At 43.6% G+C, this 22,752-nt stretch overlaps 1 protein-coding gene and 1 non-coding gene across 2 annotated transcripts in view; one reads left to right on the top strand and one right to left on the bottom strand.

The window, feature by feature from the left end:
- The window catches only part of LOC144762748 (uncharacterized), a 712,524-nt gene that overhangs the window by 587,471 nt on the left and 102,301 nt on the right, over window positions 1-22,752 (top strand). The window lies entirely within an intron of this gene.
- On the bottom strand, window positions 12,207-12,395 carry LOC144765470 (small nucleolar RNA snR36). The gene has a single exon (XR_013597450.1). It is a non-coding gene; the product is annotated as a small nucleolar RNA snR36 (small nucleolar RNA).

Raw genomic sequence — 22,752 nt, 5'->3', positions numbered from 1 at the left:
GAGGTCACAAATGCACTCAGTGGGGCCAAAATAATATTTTGTCATAAAAATGTATGGGTTTAACCACAGGTAAGGTAGGTCAACTGACTTTATTAACCTTAGTTTTTTTAGCAATGTTCTTCTGTTAGTGGTAGTTATCTCATGAATACTAGGAAAGAAATGTATACGCCTCTTCAAGCACTATAACAGTGACCTGGAAAATGTATTATCTTGTTTGATACATTCCCAAAAACAATTTGAATGCAATTTGCCACTCACAGGGTAATTGCCATGTAAGAGGAATACCCTTTTTATTTATAAATTACGGCCCATGAACATAGGCCAATTTCTAACCCTAAAACATGAAGCATTCCAACTTAAGGGATCTCAAGGCCTTTGTTCAAATTTAAGCCTTAAATTTGCAAAACTTTAATATTGTCCTCCAGTAGTACACCTTAAATACTATGTAACAAGTAATAGTTTTGGTATGATTTTCCATTCAATTGCTGTTAACAGTGGAGTAACAGAGAAATCCAAGAAGAGGCAATTGAAAAAACACGCAGGGCACTTTTTGCCTACAATTCTGTTTTACTGTCATTGGGCTTGTAAAGAAAGTGTAACCTGTACACCTTATAAGTCCATAACCTTCTGTCTACTGGAAATCAGGTACCCCTGCTGTGGCCTACTCAGGGGAGGTGATGTAGGCTAGCACCCCAGTCCTCCAGCATGCAATACACAACACCTATTAAATCATTGTTTTGTCAGTTCTTTTACTTATAAAAAAAGAAAAAACTATTTATTACACACACTGCTCAATACTAGTCATTAATTTACAAATATATACTTGATGACAGGTGAACATACTTATGGTTACACCCTCCTAACAGTTCTCCCCCCACGTTAGCCCTGAACCCTATAATCACAATATCCTTGCATACACTATAAACTATACAATGGGGTGTAGTTATCAAAAGGTAGGACTACTGGCTTTTTCAGGGGTCACCACATTAATAAAAAGCAGAAATATGTCATAATAAACCAATGCAATACCATTAAAATCACTAAGGATGGTATCATTTTGCAAGGACATTCTTAGGACATGTACTTATTCACTGTCAAAAAATAAATTTTAATGACCATCAGTAATACATGTAATTATTTACTTATAACCTTGTCATTTTCAGCAAAGCATTTACATTTTCAATAAACTGCATGAATTTGTTTTTGTACTTTTTTCACATGCTACAAAGCGATCTTAGGAACCACCACCAAGAGTCCCCACTTTCAGAAGCCTTAAAGCTAAAGCCCTATTGGCAGGCAAACTTTAAATACTGGAGAACCTCTCCCAGAATCATCAATATAAACCCTCCAGAGAGATAGGGTGATGTTTTACTTTCAAGGTAAAGGCCCTGTGGCTTTCCTAGGGTACCAACACAGTCTCAGGATAGCTCCCCAATACACTGTCAAGACTTGCTCCCTGCGTTCTCGTGTCCACCACCAGGGGGCTGTACTGTGGGACTCTACAGTGCTCTAATAAGCTCCCCTTCATGTACATACTGAGTTCCAGACATTTGGACACTATTTGGAAATTGACACCCATTCCCAATCCATGCCATGTTTTGTGGAAGCCATCCTGCTCATGCCTGAAACTCCATTACCTAGAATTCCCTGCTCACTGCTTCATCTCCACCCGTACAAGCCAAGGATGGGTGGAGAAATTCAGCTCACCTGTGGCTGGCTGCTGCTAGCCTGCTCACACCTGATGCATGTGATTACTGTGAACTCTTTTAAGCCCCAGCTCCCTTCAGTCCAGTGTTGGTCATTGTAGCTGTATACCGGTGAGACCGATCCTTGTTTCCTGAGGTTTTGATACCCTTGTTTCCAGTGTTTCATAAGCTTTTGATATCCTTGTTTTCAGTGTTTCCTGAGCTTTTGATATTCTTGTTTCCAGTGTTTCCTGAGCTTTTTATACCCTTGTTTCCAGTGTTTCCTGAGCTTTAGTTATTACTTGTTCCTGACCAGCTGCTGTTTCCCTTGTTCCTGGATTAGCACTGCTGCAGCGCTACCTTGACTCTTGAGCCTTAGTATTCCTTGTTCCTGAGCTACAGCAGTTTCCCTTGTTCCTGAACTAGCACTGCCTGCAGTGCTACCTTGGCTTTTGAGCTTTTGCTAAATTCTTGTCTTGCTCCAGCACAGCCTTCAGTTCTACTTTATTTTTTTGACTACTGATCCAACTATATTCCAGTATACCCTTGAAGCCCCTCCTTCTGTATTTACCTTTTCCAGTCCCTGCCTTTCTTCTCACTTCCTTGGTTCCTGTTGTGTTGCTTCGATGAGAAACCAGTCTTGAGGCAGAGTTGAATAATATAAGTTTAATTGTAATGCACAACCTGGCATCCGACCACTTCGACAGTCCAGTGCAACTGCCCACTGTCGAGTGTTGTCAGCCTAACATTCGGACAACAGAGAACATAGAATTGTATCTGCATGCATGGAATGCAATGACAGGTAAGCATACATCATAACACATCCTCCTCCTTAGTGAACTTTGTCAAACAAACAAAATAAAACAAACAAACAAAAAAAACAAAATTTTAAAAGGTAACATAATCTTTAAGATACATAGGCGGCCTACGGATCCTATGCTCCATACTGACATTCTCATCACCGCCAATATCCTCACTTTGCAATGTATGAGAAGAGACCCCCGTGGACTGTTGAGCACAATTCTCTTTAAACGAAGAGTCAGTCATAAACATGGCACCAGTACATTCATCTTCCATGTAAGTTTGTTTAACATAACATCCTCTTTTCTGACACAAGGCTACACTCCGTAGATTCCACCTCTCACCTCCTTCAATAATCACAAAAATCTTGCTCACACTGACAACACGGAAAGGACCCTTGAATTTGTGCAACCCAGCTTTAATTCTGCCAGACTTCACCTTAACCCAATCACCAACAGCAATTTTACCAGAAACAACTTCTGGAAAACTCTCACCGCCTGAATATACCAAATCCTTTAACCAAGCTGAAACTAACCTTGAACCTGGAGAACGTGCACGCATCAGCTGAAAAGGAGACTTTTGAGTGACACTGTGAACGGTAGTGCAATAATACCAAATCATTTCCTCAATTAAACGTTTAGAGGACAAGTTATTAGCTAATGCCAATTGGATGGTACCTTTAATAAGTCTATTCGACCTTTCCACCATACCATTGGCCATTGGATTATACAATGAAGTGCAAAAATGTTTAACACCACACTTTTCAAAAAAACATCTAATCTTGTTAAAGGTCAATTAAGTGCCATTATGGGTTAAGATCATATGAGGAACACCTTCTTGCAAAAAGAGCTTTTCTAATACCTCTATGGTAGACCTAGTTGTAATATCTTTCAAGAATTCAACACAAAGCCATCTCAAGTGTACATCTATTACAACGGCAGCAAAACCCATGTCCACAAGTAATCCAGAAAGAGGACCAATAAAATCTAAACAAATGCTGAACTAAGGTTTCCCTGGATCAGTGATAAGACCCATACTACTCTGAATACCAATTTTCAATCTTTTCTCACTCTCTTTGCAACAATTACAATCTTCCACCCAGCTTTTAATTCGATCATCCATCCCTGGCCACCAAAACTCTTGTTTAATTCTTCTAATGGTCATGCCCTGACCAAGATGACCTTCATGTGCCAATTTGAAGATATGTACTCTCAAACCAAAAGGTGGTACAAAACGGTCTCCTCTCATAGCTACACAATTCGTCTAACAGTTTCCAAAATGGTCTGACAGGAATAGACACCATACTCTCCCTGGAGGCACCCTTCCTTATTAATAGTACAACTTATTTCAAAATGGAATCCTTTTGCATCTCATTCATCAACTGAGCTTTGGAAATCGCTCCCAGTGCATACTCACAAACATCTCCTACCGAAGCTACAGCCTCCTCAGTGTCCAATTTTTCCAAGTTTTCATCCACATTCTCCCAATTCACTGACATTCGAGATAAACAATCGGCCTGCACATTTTTCCAGCCTTGGATAAAAACAATGTCATAAAGATATTCTTCCAATCTAGCTGCAAATCTGGCAAGTCTAGCAGAACCTTTCCCTACTCCACCCGCCGATAAAATCTTCAACAATGGTTTGTGATCGGTTCTCAACACGAATTTCACTCCCCACAAATACACTCTAAAATGCTCAACACTCCTAGCCGCAGCAAGTGCTTCCAGCTCTATACAAACAGGTACTGTGCACACGTGTAAGGATAAACAGTAATAGTACAGAGCAATTTGCAGAAAACACAAGATGACACCGGTTGTGTGATAAGCACGTTGTATATGTGAACATTATCTTCATGAACATATATTGCCAGCCGACACGTGTTTCGTCAACAGGAGGATACCTGTGACTCTTCAGGGCTGAAAACTGTGAAATGCGGGAGCTAAGAACCGATGATAATTCCGACCCGGTCGACGGGTAAAAACATATAAAAGTGCAGGATGAACGGATAAGTTGAGAAACACAGAAGGGTCTATCTGTGTGGCCAGGACCTTATGGATAGAAGGTCATGGCGTGGCTCGTCTCTTCAAGCAGATGAAACGGATTGAGCGCCATTTCCCTGCCATCCCCCAAACCCTACGCAGGCTTTACATTGCTTCCCGCTCTATGACTGAATAATTCCTTTCAGCCTGAGTAAGAGTCCTGGACGCAAATGCAATGGTCTTCTCAACACCACGCTGCACTTGCAAAAAGACAGCACCGATTCCTGTCAGACTATCATCCATAGTCAAATATGATTTACACCCAGGATCAAAAGAAGCCAAAATTCTAGCATTACAAATGTCAATCTTGATTTGCTGGAAAGATTGTTCTTGCCAATGTTCCCACACAAACTTATTTCCTTTCCGCAGTAAAGCTCTTAAAGGTTCAGACAAATCCGCAAATCCCTTAAAAATTTTGAATAATATTCAACCAGACCAACAGATCGCTTCTCTCTGACTTCCTAAATGTTATTAGGAATTTGATGGAAAAAGACCACCTTAATAATCTTTCTACCTTCTATGGTCTTCAGTAAACCCACCAGTTAAATATCCTCTGGTACTATGATTTGTAATGGCTAAAATTGGTTACATTATTGTGCTGATAAATAGGTTTATTTTTTTTGTCTTTGTTCCTTTCCTAATATTTGTATAAATCAAATTCTTGTTGATATAGCTAGTTTTCTTAGGTTTGATTTTCTTTTTTTTATTTGGTCACTTTGGGACCTGGGCTTGTTTATCACATTTCCATTTTTTACTGTATTATTCTTCAATGTAACATCAGCTGTAATTGGAAGTTTTATGAGAAGAGCTGAGACCCCAGGTCTTTGACTGTTGGATCTTCTTTTCCACATAGTGCTTTTTACTATTTGGTTTTAATCTGTTCAGTAGTTTTTGAGAAATTAAGGTTAAAAAATAATTTTATATCTGGACGGTCGGGTACGCGAGAGTCTTAAGAGACTCTTGTGAAAGTGCCAACTTAAAAATAGATCATTCCGATTGGCGCAGGGAGCTTTATTTCCCTTGGGCCATCTCGCTTCAGCAGGTGCGAGCACTCTGCTTGGCCTGCTAGCAACTTGAGAAAAATGTTGCTGGTAGCCATTACAGGACTTTGAGACTTAGTCCCCTGTCCTGAACTTGTTAATACATTATATAACGGGACAAGGTAGGGATACCATGATGCCTGGGGTCCCTGGGGCAGACCCAGAGGGGATGTATGACGTTAGAATGCATACTTTTACAACGCATACCTTTACAATGCATTTTTTACAACGCACCATCCATTACAACGCATTCCATTACAACGCATGCCATTACAACGAATTTTTAAAAACTACCTTTACAATGCATTCCATTACAACACATACTACCTTTACAACGCATACCATTACAACACATACCTTTACATTGCATGTATGGTAAGTATTGTATAGTGTAGGGATAAAAATCACTATTCTAACTCCAGGGGGGTGCATCAGTATGGTAAGTGTTGGATAGTGTAGGGGTAAAAATTACTATTCTAACTCCAGGGGGTGTAACAGTAGGGTAAGTGTTGGATAGTGTAGGGGTACTATGTGTTGTAATGGACAAGGACAAGGAACATCGTTGCTACCTAGCGCTTCGCGCTTTCTCGCTGAATAGCGTTTTAAAATCTTATTTTGTATATTTGGTATTTGTGTTATGTTGACTGCATTGGGTTTTTAAAATTGCCCCTTACCTTGCACTCTAATTGGTATCCACCGCTGCTCGAGCGGGTCCGGTTCTCGGTTCTCGGGGTGGGCTCATTCTGTGGCAGACATCTTGGAGTGGGGTAGGAGTTTGGGCGCCATCTTTTAGCGAGCGCTCTAGTGCGCTGTAGCATAGGTGGGACGCCTATTTAAGGCGAGCTGCCTCAGGGTTCGGCCTGACAAGGACATCGTTGCTACCTAGTGCTTCGCGCTTTCTCGCTGAATAGCGTTTTAAAATCTTATTTTGTATATTTGGTATTTGTGTTCTGTTGACTGCATTGGGTTTTTAAAATTGCCCCTTACCTTGCACTCTAATTGGTATCCACCGCTGCTCGAGCGGGTCCGGTTCTCGGTTCTCGGGGTGGGCTCATTCTGTGGCAGACATCTTGGAGTGGGGTAGGAGTTTGGGTGCCATCTTTTAGCGAGCGCTCCAGTGCGCTGTAGCATAGGTGGGACGCCTATTTAAAGCTCCCTGCTTAGCGCAGCGGTAACGCGCAGCGGGAGCGCCCTCGCTTAGCCGCAGTCGTGCCAGAGGCCTGCCCGTCTGCGCCCGTCTGCGCCCGTCTGCGCTAAGGCCGTGCGGGACGCTGCGGGTAGCTGGGCTCTGGCAGGCTTGTCATCTTTCTGTGTGCCGTCATGCTGACCTATTCTAGAGAGAGCTTATACTCCATCGGCCAGGTTAATCATAGGTGTAATCTCCCACCTGTTCATCCGCTTTGTGGCCCGTATCGGTGCCGCTGCGATGGTTGGGCGCTTGAATCACCGGGGTCTATTCTCCGGAAGGCCTCTTTGGCTGCCCATCGCCTTAAGGGCTCCCCGCCCTTTTTGCGGGTCTTAAATCTGAATGTTAGATCGGCTTTGAAACACCATCAAAACATCTACGATCTAAAGGAGGATGAAGCCCCGGATGTTTTGGCCATTACTGAAACCTGGCTTCAGGATGCGGATGTAGCTATCTCCAATCTTGCATGCCCCCCAGACTATTCGATGTTTACTCTGAATAGATCCTCCAGAGGTGGTGGTATAGCTCTTATAGTTAGGTCGTGTTTTACCTGCGTGTGGAGTGGCCTTAACATTGCCGGGTGTGAAAGTGCCTCTTATAAGATCTCAGTCAGCCATGAGTTTACGCTCTCTGGGATGGTGGTGTATCGTCCGCCGGGTAGCGATGTTGTGTTCAGAGATTCTTTCCCCGATGCTGTTGGCACACTGGTTACAGGTTGTGCCAACTATTCCATCTTGGGTGATCTGAACCTACATTTCGACACCCCTTCCAACTTGACGGTACGCAGCATTTCCGCTGACTTAGAGGCCTGTCAGCTCTTCCAGCTGGTTTCTCAGCCTACCCATATAGGGGGACATATTCTTGACCCCTTCTTTACCAATCTGCCGGAGACTAAAATTACATCTATTTCTCCGTTAGCTTGGACCGACCATTCCCTGGTGACTATTCAGTGTCCTATCCCTATGACCCCCTCCATCCCTTCGGCGAGACGGGTACCTAGGAGGCTTTGGAACAAACTCAAGCTAGAAGACTTTCATCGTCTTCTAGTGGAAGACCCGCTGGGCCCACTGAAAGGCGCGGAAGAGGGTTACGACCTCTTTTGCTCTTGGATTACCAGGGCTCTCGACACTCTGATTCCCATCATATCGAGTAAAATCAGTACTAGAGAGTCGAGTCTCTGGTACGACAGTGCCTTACGTGCCTTGAAGGGAGTCTGTAGACGGGCGGAAAGAGCATGGCGGAAGACGTATGGGGCTGATTTAAAAGCTGCGTATGCTATTTCCGTCAAGACCTATCACCGGGCTATTTGTCGAGCCCGAGCTGCATATTATGCTGCAGAAATTCGCAATAGCTCAAACCCGTCGAAGACCATCTTTAAGGCCGTGAAAGATCTTGTGGCGAAGCGGACTCCCTCTGTGGTTGTGAGTTCCATCTCCCACTGTGAATCCCTTGCTTCGTATTTTCTGGGAAAAGTCCAAGCAATTTATCGGGCATTCCCTAGCACAGGGATCGATCTGGGAAGTTCTAATGGGACGTTACATCATACCACCCTGCTCTCCTTTCCCCCTCTTTCTCCGGAGGGGTTTGACAAACTTGCTTTGCGAGTTAAATCTGGCTCTCCATCTGATCCAGTAAGACCGGCTCTTTTTAGAGATCAGGCCTTTATGGGACGCTCTGTTGTGTGTTCCCTAGTCAACCTCTCCTTGGAGTCGGGGGTGGTTCCAACTAAGTGGAGGCAGGCGGTGGTGTCCCCTATCATCAAGAAGCCTTCCTTGGACCCGTCTAAGCCTGAAAGCTACCGTCCCATCTCGCTGCTGCCCTGGCCGGCGAAGATAACAGAGGCCCATGTCAACTTGGCCCTTTCAGAATATCTCGCCCGAACCAATGTCCTTGATCCCATACAAAACGGCTTCCGTGCTAGGCACAGCACGGAGACCGCTCTTCTTGTGATGGTGGAACATCTCCGTGCGGTGTTGGATGCTGGTCAGACGGCGGCGCTGATATTGTTAGACCTCAGCGCCGCCTTCGATACAGTCTCTCACAGTATCCTCCTGCATCGGCTCGAGGAGATTGGTGTCGGCGGCCAGGCCCTGCAGTGGTTCCGCTCCTTCCTCGGCAATCGTTCCTTCTGTGTTGCCATTCCTCCCTTCAAGTCCAATTTCCAGCCACTGGCCATGGGGGTTCCGCAGGGATCCTCGCTGAGCCCCACGTTGTTTAATCTGTACGTGAGACCGCTGGCTGATGTCGCCAGGCAGTGGGGCCTAACTCTGGTCTCATATGCCGACGACACACAGCTTGCGGTTACTCTCAGCTGGGATGCGGAATTAGATGCCCCCAGGTTTCAGGATGGACTGAAGGCGGTGGCTAGCTGGTTGACGGGGAACTGTCTCCAGCTCAATGCCACTAAGACAGAGGTTATGATTGTCGGAAGGGGAGTGGAACTATGGGGTGACCAATGGTGGCCACCAGAGCTGGGTTTAACCCCGACTCCGGTGTCGGAGCTGAAAAACCTGGGAGTCTGGTTAGACGCTGGTCTTACCTTCGTAGGACACACTAAAAAAACAGCTGCCTGCTGCTTTGGTCTGTTGAGAGGCTTAAGACCTGTCCTCAAATACTTCGATTCCCCAACCAGACAGCTAGTAATCCAGGCCACTGTTATCTCCCGCCTGGATTACGCTAGTTCTCTTCTGGCTGGGGCTAACCAGGCTGAGCTCACTCGCCTGCAACGGGTACAAAATGCTGCGGCCAGAGCGATTGTCGGCCTGCCTAGATTTTGCTCGGTGGCGAGTGTCCTTCGCTCCTTACACTGGCTTCCAGTGAGGAAGCGTATTCTCTTCAAGGTCCTTTGTTTGACCTTCAAGATTCTGAGAGGCATAGGCCCTGAAATCATGTCCCGCTTTCTTTCTTTTTATGTCCCCACTCGCACCCTTCGCTCCCAAGGCCAGGCCTTTGCTGTAGTCCCTAGATACAGGCTCTGTCGTATGGGGGGACGCTCCTTCAGTGTAAAAGCGGCATCAGCCTGGAACTCTCTTCCGGTGGAAGTTCGCCTGCTGGAGGATCTTATGGCTTTCCGGAAAGCCTTGAAAACTTTTCTGTTCAAGTTGCCCTTTTTAGTTTTCTTAGCTTGTCTTGATGTGCTTTTCATTTAGAGTGGTCCCTTCTAGTATTCCGCTTTTTCCAGTTGTGTTATGTTCCTTTTTATGTTCCTTCCTGTCAAATGCGCCAGGACGCTCCTTAGCTGGAGTAGCTGTGCGCACAACAAAAAACAATAACATAAAATAACATAACATGGTATGCGTTGTAATGGTATGCATTGTAATGGTATGCCTTGAATTGACATGAGTTGTAATTGTATGCGTTGTAGTGTCATGCATGGTAATGGTTGCGTTGTGATGGCATGCGTTGTAAGGTATGTTGCGCTGTAATGAATGCGTTGTAATGGTAGTGCGTTGTAAAAGTTGCGTTGTAAAGGTTGTTTCCCACCAGAGGTATTCCCGGGGGCCACAAATGAAAGGAAATCTGCAATAACACCTGTGGATCATAAAAAACAAATGGCGGTACCCCACCCCTAGCCTTTACAGGCCCTGGGGAACCCTCCCAGGGCCAATACAATATCACGGACATCCCCTCCCCCAGCCATCTTAGGTCCAATTGAGCCCAACTCTGAGGTCTAAATCCTTTAATAAGGGGACGTGCCCCATGTGGCCCACCTTTCCCAGCCATCAGAGGCCCTGAGGAGTCCACCCCTAACCAAAGGAATTGTTATAGTTCAGTGAATTTCAGTGACAACATTAACATTGTCACTGCTGATGTCACTGAGTGGTATATTACGTGAGATCATAAGCATTAATTTGCGGGGCTCAGCTAACTATAACTGCTCCATTTCACTGGTTTTGTAGGAGTGAAATCTGAGTCTAACTATAATTTCCCTGTAACCTTTGTTTTATTCAGTGAATATCTAAGTTTTTTTTAAATTCTATTTCCTAACTGTAACGTCTCTGTAACCTTTGTTTTTTCAGTGAATTTCTGAGTTTTTTTAATGTTGTTTTCTAACTCTAACATCCCTGTATCCATTGTTTTTTCCAGTGAATATATATATATATATTTGTGTGTGTGTGTGTGTGTGTGTGTATATATATATATATATATATATATATATATATATATATAGATATATATAGATATATATACATATAATATATATATATATATTCCAAACCAAAGTTTTCCAGCGTGATTACGGCTTGCCACAGCATGCGCCAGGAATACAATGCACGGACCAGATTTGCGGTGCTCAGTTATCTTTTATTCGCTTGTCGGCTTCATAACGTTTCGGCACACAGGTGCCTTGCTCACATGACAGCAAACATTAGTGAGAGTGATTTATTTAAAGTGCAAGTGCTGTGCTGTTATTGGACTCTTTCCAATAGAGATAGAAAGCAGACCCAGTATTGTTACAATGTCTAATACATTTCATTTGAAATTCTTCGGTACAAAACATTTCAATCATGAGTTAAATACATATGTTTAAAGTAAAGCATGATGTCCATTCGTAAAAAATGCCTGCCATTTTAAAAGCAATAATAACAAATACCATGATAAATGCTTACACAATATATAGTGACTCCATATGTATGTCTTAGCTTTCATTTTGGTTTAGCTACTCATTATATCTCTATAACAATCCTTTTACCTAAATTATACAGAGCCTCCAGCACATAGTGCATATGTATACTTATATTAGTGCAATACCGTGATGAAGAGTGCATTGTGCAAAAAATAATCACATATATACTCCTTAAAACCACATTTCTAAAATACTTGACTGAGCCCAGTCCGTATAATAGAAAAGAAGACCATCTCATGTCTGTATTACATTCACACGATCAATGATTGCTATGTTTAGCAGACTTAATTTTGTATGCACCCAGTTAAAAACATCTTCAAAATAGTAATAACATTCCATGTATGAGTGCCATAGCTTAAAAAACACTGGACAATTTACCCCCTTAGTTAATTGTTAATCATGAAAAGGGGGGGGCCACAGATATCATCCCTAAATAGATCAAAATATTACGGTTGTACATTGTAGTAGGCTTAATTCAATTTTAGTTCTTATAAGTTACAGATAGCCCTTATGTCTCATAGGTCCAAAGTCCTTGCTCACATTATTGATTAGTAGGTCTAATTGATTAATACTTTAGAGGATCCACCTCGTAAACATCTGAGTTTCATTTTTTCTTTCCTGCGTATTATAGATACTGTTGAACAAACAGAACAAAGTTCCTGTTAATTCCATAAATATTTGACCGAAAGCATTTTTTATCAAGTGTCATTTATTGCCGGCCAATAATAAAGACTAAGGGTCCGATGTAGGTAAATCTAATTTACCACTTCTAAAATACCGAATCATACCGATTCGGTATTTAAGAAGTGGTAAATTAGAGGGGGGGAAATGTAGGTAATTCTGATTCGGTAAAATACCGAATCTGTAAGATTCGGTATTTACCGATTCTGTAAATACCAAATCGGTATCCCCCATTGATTCCTATGGGCCTTGAAGCCCATAGGAATCAATGTGGAATACCGAATCGGTATTTACCGATTTGGTAAATACCGAATTTTGCAAGGGTGCAGGGGGTGTCACTTTGACACCCTCTGGCACCCCAATTACAGGCATGTGTGCCATGTGGCACACAGACATGCCCTAAGGGCATGTCTGTGTGTCATATGGCACAGGTGTGCATGCACAGATGTGCATGCACACCTGGATTCGGTATTTCACCACCCAATTGGATTGGGTGGTAAAATACCGAATCTAAAAGGCATGTAGCACTGGAAACAGTGCTACCTACATCAGGAATTTTCCGAATCGGAAAAATTACCGATTCGGTATTTTACAGAATCGGTAAATTTACCGATTCGGTAAATTTACCGATTCTGTAAAATATAGCCCCTACATCTCAATGTCCCATTTACCGGTCGGTAACGGCCGAATTCGGCCGTTACCGAACGGTAATGGCCACCTACATCGGGCCCTTAATATACTCTCATTTGTATTAAAAAACACATCTTACAATAATTGATTAATCAATATCAAATGTTAACAAATAAATAAGATAAAAACCAAACTGACACTTGGATCCTAACCTAGATGTTATCATAGATCACCTCACTATGGTGTATCTGGTATACTAAAGAATTTAACAAGAGGAGGGAGAGAGAGAGTCAGTGGATTCAGCCTCCCTAGTTTTATGAATAAACAAAGTAGAATCCACTCAGAGTGGTGGTGATCCCTAACGTGATGGGGAACACACAGTGTTGTTTAAATGCCCCTCACACACCAACAGGCCCCTTGGTGTCATGCTTCATCATCGGGGCCTTCGCACCCCTCTACGGGATGCGGCGTGCTACGACTCGCGGGTACGCAGGAGCACTTGGAAGTGAACTATGTGAGGGGGTGTGTTGCTAAAGTGTGAGTGAGGTGAGGTGAAAAAATGTGAATGGTTAAAAAATACCTGGCACGTGGGTGAAACAATTTTATTAAATCCCCGGCTGGTATTATTAAAAAAGAAGTGCAAGGCGTGGTTGTGAGAATACGAATTAGGGTATTACAACCACTGTAAAAAGTGTCAACATGTTTCGGAGCTCAGAGGCTCCTTCTTCAGGACAAGGATAGCACTTACCCTCCCCTTACTCACATGTAAATGTAAAAGTATAAAAAATAATTACAACAATGTGTAATATACCTAACAATGTTATATATGTAGGTGAGTGTCGTTGCGCCCAATTGGCGATGAAAACTTAAAGTTCTCAAATATAAGACCTCATGAGCCTGTGCGTGTTATTGGGGGATCCTTCCTTTCTGTTCAGAAAATGACGGTTACTGCAATGACTAATCGCCTGCCTTCCCTCAACGCGGCACTTCATCGGAGCCGCGTTGAGGGAAGGCAGGCGATTAGTCATTGCAGTAACCGTCATTTTCTGAACAGAAAGGAAGGATCCCCCAATAACACGCACAGGCTCATGAGGTCTTATATTTGAGAACTTTAAGTTTTCATCGCCAATTGGGCGCAACGACACTCGCCTACATATATAACATTGTTAGGTATATTACACATTGTTGTAATTATTTTTTACACTTTTACATTTACATGTGAGTAAGGGGAGGGTAAGTGCTATCCTTGTCCTGAAGAAGGAGCCTCTGAGCTCCGAAACATGTTGACACTTTTTACAGTGGTTGTAATACCCTAATTCGTATTCTCACAACCACGCCTTGCACTTCTTTTTTAATAATACCAGCCGGGGATTTAATAAAATTGTTTCACCCACGTGCCAGGTATTTTTTAACCATTCACATTTTTTCACCTCACCTCACTCACACTTTAGCAACACACCCCCTCACATAGTTCCCTTCCAAGTGCTCCTGCGTACCCGCGAGTCGTAGCACGCCGCATCCCGTAGAGGGGTGCGAAGGCCCCGATGATGAAGCATGACACCAAGGGGCCTGTTGGTGTGTGAGGGGCATTTAAACAACACTGTGTGTTCCCCATCACGTTAGGGATCACCACCACTCTGAGTGGATTCTACTTTGTTTATTCGTATCTGGTATACTAGTCTATCTAATGCAGACAAGTATAGAGGTCTTCAGTCACATTTAACCCATTAGGCTGTTTACTGTTGAGCTGTAGGATGTATCTTGTCTCAAGCTTTCTGAGGTTGGCCTCTCTGTCGCCTCTTCTCCTGCTAGGTAAAATGGAATCCACCACATAGTACTTGAGGTCTTTATTGTTACTGTTGTGGTGGGTCCTGAAATGACGCGCCACAGGATAAGTATTATCCTGTGATGTTATAGCCCTCAAATGCTGCAGGATTCTCTTATGGACAGGAAGCTTGGTACTGCCCACATATTGTAGTGGGCAGGAACACTCTAAGATATATACAGCAAACTCTGTTTTACATGTTAGAGTTTTAGTAATTTTGTGCTCCCTGTTACCAAACCCGTCTTGATAACTCGTACGGTCCATCCCATGTGTGCAGGCCTTGCATGTCTTACACTTGTGAAAGCCTCCTCTAGTGTGATACCATGCTGTTTTCGTTAGAACTTCAGGTCCTGTCTCCACCAATCTGTCCCTCATATTGGGTGCCCTGCTGTATGTTATTAAGGCCTGTTTAGGCAGTTTTTGCCCTATTATGCTGTCCTTCAGTACTATGGGCCAACTTTTGGTAATAATCCTTCTCACCTCCCTGTGCTGAGATGAGAAGCCCGTGATAATTCTGAAGGTTCCTAATTGGGGATTGAGTGCGGATCCTGTAACTGCTACACTAGTTGTTGTACTAGTGGGAGGGCTATATTTTACTAGCAGGTCCTGGCGATCTAGATTTCTTGTTTTGTGAATTGCTTAATCAATGACTTTCTGTGAGTAGCCTCGCTCCCGGAATCTAGCGGCGCTGGCATTTTGTGCTTCCATTAAATCACTCTCAGTACTGCACAGTCTACGGAGTCGCAGCATTTCACCGTATGGTATACTCATGATCAGGTGGCGGGGGTGTGAACTACCAGCATGGAGTGTTGTATTGCCAGCTGTTCGCTTGCGGTACAATTTCGTTTCCAACTTGTTATTTTGTATATACACTAAGGTGTCCAAAAAGGGGACCTGTTGCTGACTTACCTCCCCTGTGAAGTGTATATTGAGATTGTTATCGTTGAGACGATCTATGAATCCCAGAGCCTCCTCCCTGCTCCCCCTCCACACCACAAATAGATCATCAATGAATCTATGCCAACTGATGACATGATTCTTCATTTCTTGCTGAAAATGTGTATGGAGGACCAGTTCCTCCCAAGCTCCCATGTGCAAACATGCGAAGCTTGGGGAGAAACTGCCCCCCATAGCCACTCCCTGCAGTTACCTGTACAGTAAATTACTGAACATGAAAACATTGTGTTCAAGGCAGAATTGGAGCATTTGAATCAACATTATATTGTGTTCATAAAACTCAGGTTCCCTTCTCTCTAAATAATATTGTATTGCTACAATGCCATCTACATGGCGAATACTAGTGTAGAGAGAAGTAACGTCGAGGGCTATTAGCCAATCCCCCTCTCGTACCTGTATGTTGGCAAGTTTGGACAAAAAATCCCCCGTGTCCTTGACGTAGGAGTCCAGTCCCTTCACATGGCTTTGGAGAAAGTAATCAATGTATATGGACGTTCTTTCCAGTAGACTTCCCCTGGCCGAGATCTAAGGTCTGCCAGGGGGGTTGCTTCTGTCCTTATGAACTTTTGGGATAAAGTATATAGATGGTATTATTGGAAAGTCCGTTTTCAGATATTTATATTCAGGTTCAGCGAGTAGTTTTGCCGATTTCAATTTCAACAAAAGTTTATGGTATTCATGTTGCATACTTTTTACTTCATCCCCTTTTAGTCTTTCATAATGTTCTCTGTTGTTCAACTGATGGAATGCCTCTTTGTCATATTCACTCTTGGTCTCTAACATCCCTGTATCCATTGTTTTTTCCAGTGAATATATATATATATATATATATATATATATATATATATATATATATATATTTGTGTGTGTGTGTTTGTGTGTGTGTGTGTGTGTGTGTGTGTGTGTGTGTATATATATATATATATATATATATATATATATATATATATATATATATAAACTGCTCCAATCTCTGTGTAACCGCTTACACACAAAGAAAGCACTCACTGTGGAGAGTACAAAGATTTTATTCGGGACTCACGCTATCCAGACGCTTTTCGGCTGACGCTTGTATCGATGGTAACATGGCGCGCCTGAAACGGCAGTTTTTTATGTCTATTACAGTTTGCATCAACACTGAGAAGAGACAACACCGCCACTATCGGCGGACATCTTGTAATGTGCAACAAACTTTGATATAAATTTATCAGCACAATTCATCAAAAACTTGGTTAGAATTACATGAAATCACAGCCCATTGTTTTCTGAATGTGATTAAGCCCACAGATGGGCTTATACACCGCTCATAATACAATTAACGCACAATTGCGCATTTTATCATAGATATAGCCCTGAATGGGCCCTCAACATGACAATTTAATATTTTTCTTTTCTCACAATCTCCCCTCAGTGTACCCTTCATATTACATAATCTACTGAATCATATTTCTACCCACCACATTGCTCCAATTTACCATTTAAAAATAACAAAATGTCATCACGTTACAAAGAACGAATCCTAATGCAGATTGCTTCTACTACCATGGCCATGGAATTACGCAGTTACTCTCCCAAATGTACAGAAAGTTCCTCATGGGAATTCAGGCCGTGAGGTACTTTAGTTTGAAGATCAATAATGTACCTGGATTCTAGTCTTCTCAGACTGCTCACCCCATCCCCCCCTCTTGATCTAAGGCAAAAAGGTTAGAAGGGATATGTCACCATTATGTGCTTTAAAATGGCGTGCAACCGGGTACGTTATGTCTCCATTTCTAATCGCCCTTGCATGCTCCAGGACATGTATCTTGGTCTGATGGATAGTGCTCCAAATATAATTGAGCCCGCAAGGTCATACAAGAGAATACACTGTATAAGGGGTACTGCATGTAGCAAATTTGCCAATGCATTCAGTTTTTTTTAACCCCTGGTGCCTGGTAAGTCAGAACTCTTTTACTACCTGCGCAGGACTTACATTTCCCGCAGGGATAGAACCCCTTAATTTCCTTATAAAACATCTTAACTGTACCTTTTTTCATGAAACTGCTTGTTAGAGTGTCTCGGAGGGCCCTTGCTTTCCGAAATGTCAGCAGCGGTCGATTTGGAATATCCATTCCAATGATCGGATCCATTTTCAATAGGCTCCAATGTCTTCGGAAAATGGTCCGTAGTTTCTCTGAGTCTTGTGAGAAGGTGGTTATCATCTGAAAACCACCTTTGTTATCTTTCTTTTTCACTTTCTCCTCTAGAAGTTTTTCTCTAGGTATTAGATTGACTCTTTTCAATGCCCCTTCCAATGTCTGTTCTCCATATCCTCTGGTGTGAAATCTCCCAATACACTCTCCTGCATATTTTTGGAAATACATCTCTCTGCTGTTATTTCTTTTTATACGTAGTAATTCCCCATAGAGGATACTGTTGATAAGTTTGGGAGAAACACCCTTTGTAGAACTTGAACAAGCTATTTCAAGGTATGAGGCAAACGGAATCGCAACATTTTTTTATTAGTGAAATAAACAGCATACCGATTGCTTTTTTCTTTCCGATTAGGCCGGCCATGTGACCACTATCTCCCCCCTCCACAAGGCATCAGACGCTGTGCAGCGAGGTAAATAAGGCGCAGAAATATTTGTTACACTGTTCCTAGTAGCTAAAGAGAAGTTTGTGACACAATTCACGCTTTGTTCACTTTAGAAATAAAAAGCTTGAAGCCACGTCTCAAAGAGTTATAGATGAAAAGATGCCCTGCCTGAAAAACACAGGTATTTCTCTTTAGAATTCTAACACACAAAAGGAGGCATTCCATTGAGGTGTAGAGGCTTTCAACAAAACGTTATTATTTTTGTGTCCCACACAGACGAATAACAAAGCCCTGATGAGGGTTTGAAAAGTTGATACTCGAACCTGAAACGCGTCGGCATACCCACAAGAGCAAGTTATATCATTGAATGATTAATTGGAAGACGCTGTACTTGTGTTCTTGCTCTTGTTTTCACATCGCTTTGTTTGTTCAATTCATGAATTCATTTTCAAAACAATGATGAAGATGTATATTGTATATATAGGGCCGGATGTAGGTAAAAAATATTTACCGATCCTTAATTACCGATATTTACCGAATCGGTAAATAAGAATCGGTAAATAAGAAGGGGGGGTATGTAGGAACATCCAGATGTTCCAATTACCGATTCGGTAACAATCGGTAAATAAGAATTGGTAAATATAAAATCTGTAATTACCGATCGGTAATTACCGATCGGTATGGGCAATGCATTCCTATGGGGCAAAAGTCCCATAGGAAAGCATTGGAAATACCGATCGGTAAATACAGATCGGTAATTACCGATCGGTAAATACCGATCGGTAAATACCGATCGGTATTACCCGCGTCGGCCAGCAACCAAAAGTGAAACTCAACACAAACAGCCAATCAGGTGCAACCACCCTCCCCCTTCCTGGCAGGAAGTGTGCACACAGGCAGCTGCAACTAATTAGAAGGTTCTGGAAAGGCAGTTGGAGCAGAGAGACTGGGAGCAGCAGCAGCAGCAGGCAGAGCTCGTGAATTGAGAACACTTTAAAATGGAAAGCAGCAGGGAAAGTGAGCAAGCAGAAAGGAAAAGGAAACTTAAGTTCAGTAGCACTGAATTACAGGTGCTTGTTGAGGAGGTGGTGAAGGTACACCACAGACTGTTTGGAAAACTGTCCCTCACTGTGCCAGAATCCACAAAAAGGAAAACATGGCTGGACATCCTAGATAAAGTGAATGCTGTGGGAGTGACCACCAGAGTGACAGAAGACTTAAAGAAGAGGTTCTATGACCTAAGGAGCCTCACAAAGAAGAAATTGGCTGATCGCCACAAACAGTCACAGAAAACAGGTGGAGGAAAGAACACAGCACCCCCACTCACCGAGCTTGAGGAGCTGGTAGCCACAACCCTGGAGACTGAAAGTGTCCATGGACTGGGAGAAGTGGACAGCTCGGCTAAATCTGCAAAAACAAAAGGTAAGATGCATGCACAGCAATCCCCCTCCCACCCCCATCCATCCCTCACCCCTTGCAGCTCAGTCACCCCAGTCCCATGGTGTGTGTGCAAAACTGTAGCAAAGCATCATGGTACATGTAGTCAGTATTTGAAAGAACATGTGACATAGCACTGTTACCAACAAGTAATTTAAATGTTTGCAGACAAAATGAAGGGCAGGCAGCATGTTCAAAGTGCAAATTGATATGTTTAATTGTAGTGGCTGTGACACATTAGCACCTAGCTGATATGTGCCCATATGTCCACAGGTCACACATCTAGAAGGCAGTCCGAGGAGGCAGAAGGCACGGCACCCCAGAGGGATGACAGTCAGGATCCAGGGCCCAGTGCATCCCAGGACACAGGGGTTCCGAGTGGGCAGCCACCCTCCCAAGCAACAGACATCAGTGAGGAAATGCATGGATCCCCAATTCCCTCACAGTCACCACTATTGGTGTCATCACCAGAAATGCCTGCATCCATGGAATTGGTAACACCTGTTGCACACCCTAGCAGGAGGCATGTTGTTTCCCCACTGCTGCAAATGGATATAGGTGCTGAGGAAATGGTGGGTGTAGAGTCACATGACTTGTCTGAGGCTGACATCACTGCCACACTGCAGCCCGGCACAGAGCCTGTACCACCTACCACTAGAAGGCGCACAGTCCAAGGAAGGGGTGCAGGTGCACGTGGGGAGGGGTCCAGTATCTTCCAAGGCCTGGAGGGATCGATGGTCAAGATCCAGAGGATGCAGGGCAAGGGCATCATGGCCTGTCAGAGACAAATGCGAAACATGAACAATAACATTCAGGACATTGGCAAGGGCATACAAGAGCTTGTGGAGGTGAACAAGTGCATGGCAACAGGCATACAGCAACTGTGCACTAAACTTGACTCTGAAATTGCTGCAAGGCACAGGGACAAGCAGCGAGCACAGAGAGCAGAGAAATCCTTACACCGCCTGGCAACAGCCACATCCCTGCTATGCAGGCGTAGCATCAATAGCCAGGAAGTCCTGACTAATAATACCAACCAGTTAACAAGGGGCATAGCTGGAATGACTGGTGCGCTGGAGGCCCTACTCAATGCACAAAGTGCACGAAGTTCTGCTCTTGACGTGCCGGACAGTGAACCTAGCACCAGTAGGAGCAGCACAGCTAGCCCACATGGTGGTGAGCCAAGGAGGAGCAGCAGGCGACAGGGTGAGGCTACAGGCCAAACGCCCAGTGTACAGGCTGAGCCACAAACACCTGGCAGTGCAAAGCGTGGCCGAAAATGAACATTTGTTACTATGGCCTACTGCCTGTGGACATTTGTTTCTTTAGTTGTTAAAGTTAAATTTGCACATTTGTGCCATTTAAACAAGCCTAGTGACAATATGCAACTATGGTGGGTGGGTTCAAGACCTGTCTGAGTGTGTTTGCTCACTGTGAGCATTGATGTCAAATGCTTACTGGTGCTCTTTTTTACTTTACCATCTGTTTATGAAACCTAAATAAACAGAAGCTTGTGCTTTGACTATAGCTCAGTGTCTTCACTTACTTAGAAATAGTTGCGTGTAATCTCCTCACGTCTTAATCTGCCATCACTTGGTGTTGACACTCCTGCAGGTTGTCTTTCAGGCACAGCATTGTCGTCGTCGTGATCCTCATAGTCACTTAACTCCACCTCAGTCCCCTTCTTGACAGCCAGATTGTGCAACATGGCACAGGCAGCAATGATCTTACAGCATGTGATGGGGGTATACTGCCTTGCACCTCCACTCTTGTGCAGGCATCTAAACCTGCTCTTCCATATTCCAAATGTTCTCTCAACAACATTGCGTGTGCGCTTGTGTGCCCGGTTGTACCTCCTTTGGCTGGGTGTTGAGGGGTTGAGGTAGGGGGTTAGTATGAATGAGCGAAGGGCATATGCACTGTCTCCTGGAAAGAAAAGGGAATAATTTACTCACATGCATACATGTACTGCTAATTGCAATAGGTCTAATAGGTGTTGCACACTGTGTCTTACCTAGGAGGTAGCCTTCACCAAATTCCCCTGCAGTCAGCCGGTCATAGATGCCACTGTTCTGAAATATATATGAATCATGGGTACTTCCCGGGAATTTAGCTACGAGGTCTGTGATGTAGTGCTTAGCATTGCAAATCACCTGCACGTTGATGGTGTGGGTTGATTTCCTATTGCGGTAAATGTATTCTGTGGCAGCAGGGGGACAAATGGGGATGTGTGTGCCATCAATGCATCCGATGATATGGGGAAATCCTGCCATCTGGTAGAAGTCCGATTTGGTTTGAACCAGTTCTGCATGGGTGGATGGGAAAGAAATGTAATGGTCCATCCTGTGCAACATGGCGTCAAGGAATCTGTGAAAAAACCTTGAGAGGCTGCTCTGGGTCACCCCTCCCGCCACAGCAACCACGCTCTGGTAGCTCCCTGACGCCAGCAGGTGGATGCTGCACAGCACCTGAACATGTGCTGGTATTGCATGTGCCCTTGGGGTGGGGTGCTCCAACAGGGGTTTGAGGTCCCTGATGAGCTCCATGATGGTGTCTGGAGCCAACCTGTACCTTTGCACAATCTCTTCCTCTGTGAGCATGAACAGGGTCACCCTCTGCCTGTAGACCTGCTCCTGTCTCAGCCATTCCCTCTCTCCTTCCTCCTGTAGCCGTAGCCGTCTTGCAATTACATAGAATGCAGCCATTTTGCAAACAGAATTGCATTTTGGGTCCTTTTTTATAGGCTGTACCTGGTTAACACCTGATTTGAATCCATGGTAAATACAGACTCTTAAATACCGATTTTGGCCCAAAATCTGTATTTCAGAGCCTCCCTACATCTCAAACTTCAATTTTACCTATTCTTAATTACCGAATCGGTATTTTACCGATCGGTAACGTTACCGATCGGTAACTTTACCGATCTGTAACTTTACCGATCGGTAACTTTACCGATCGGTAAATGTACCGATCGGTACCGTTACCGATCGGTAACTTTACCGATCGGTAACTTTACCGAATCGGGAAATTTACCGATTCGGCCTATTTTCTGTCACCTACATGCCGATCTCCAGATACCGGTCGGTAACGGCCGATTTCGGCCGTTTCCGACCGGTATTCGGCTACCTACATCCGGCCCTAAATGTCTTGTGTTACTGTGATATTGTTTTGATTTAGTGTGTTGTTGTCAGAATTGTAAATACTGTATAATTGTTTAATTGTGTATTTCCCTTTGTTTGCTAATGAAAATTTTCTCCAAAAACA

Source organism: Lissotriton helveticus, chromosome 6, assembly GCF_964261635.1.
Source record: "Lissotriton helveticus chromosome 6, aLisHel1.1, whole genome shotgun sequence".
NCBI classification, from domain to species: domain Eukaryota; kingdom Metazoa; phylum Chordata; class Amphibia; order Caudata; family Salamandridae; genus Lissotriton; species Lissotriton helveticus.
Note: the sequence above shows the minus strand (reverse complement) of the source record. Positions and strands in the feature narration are given on the sequence as shown.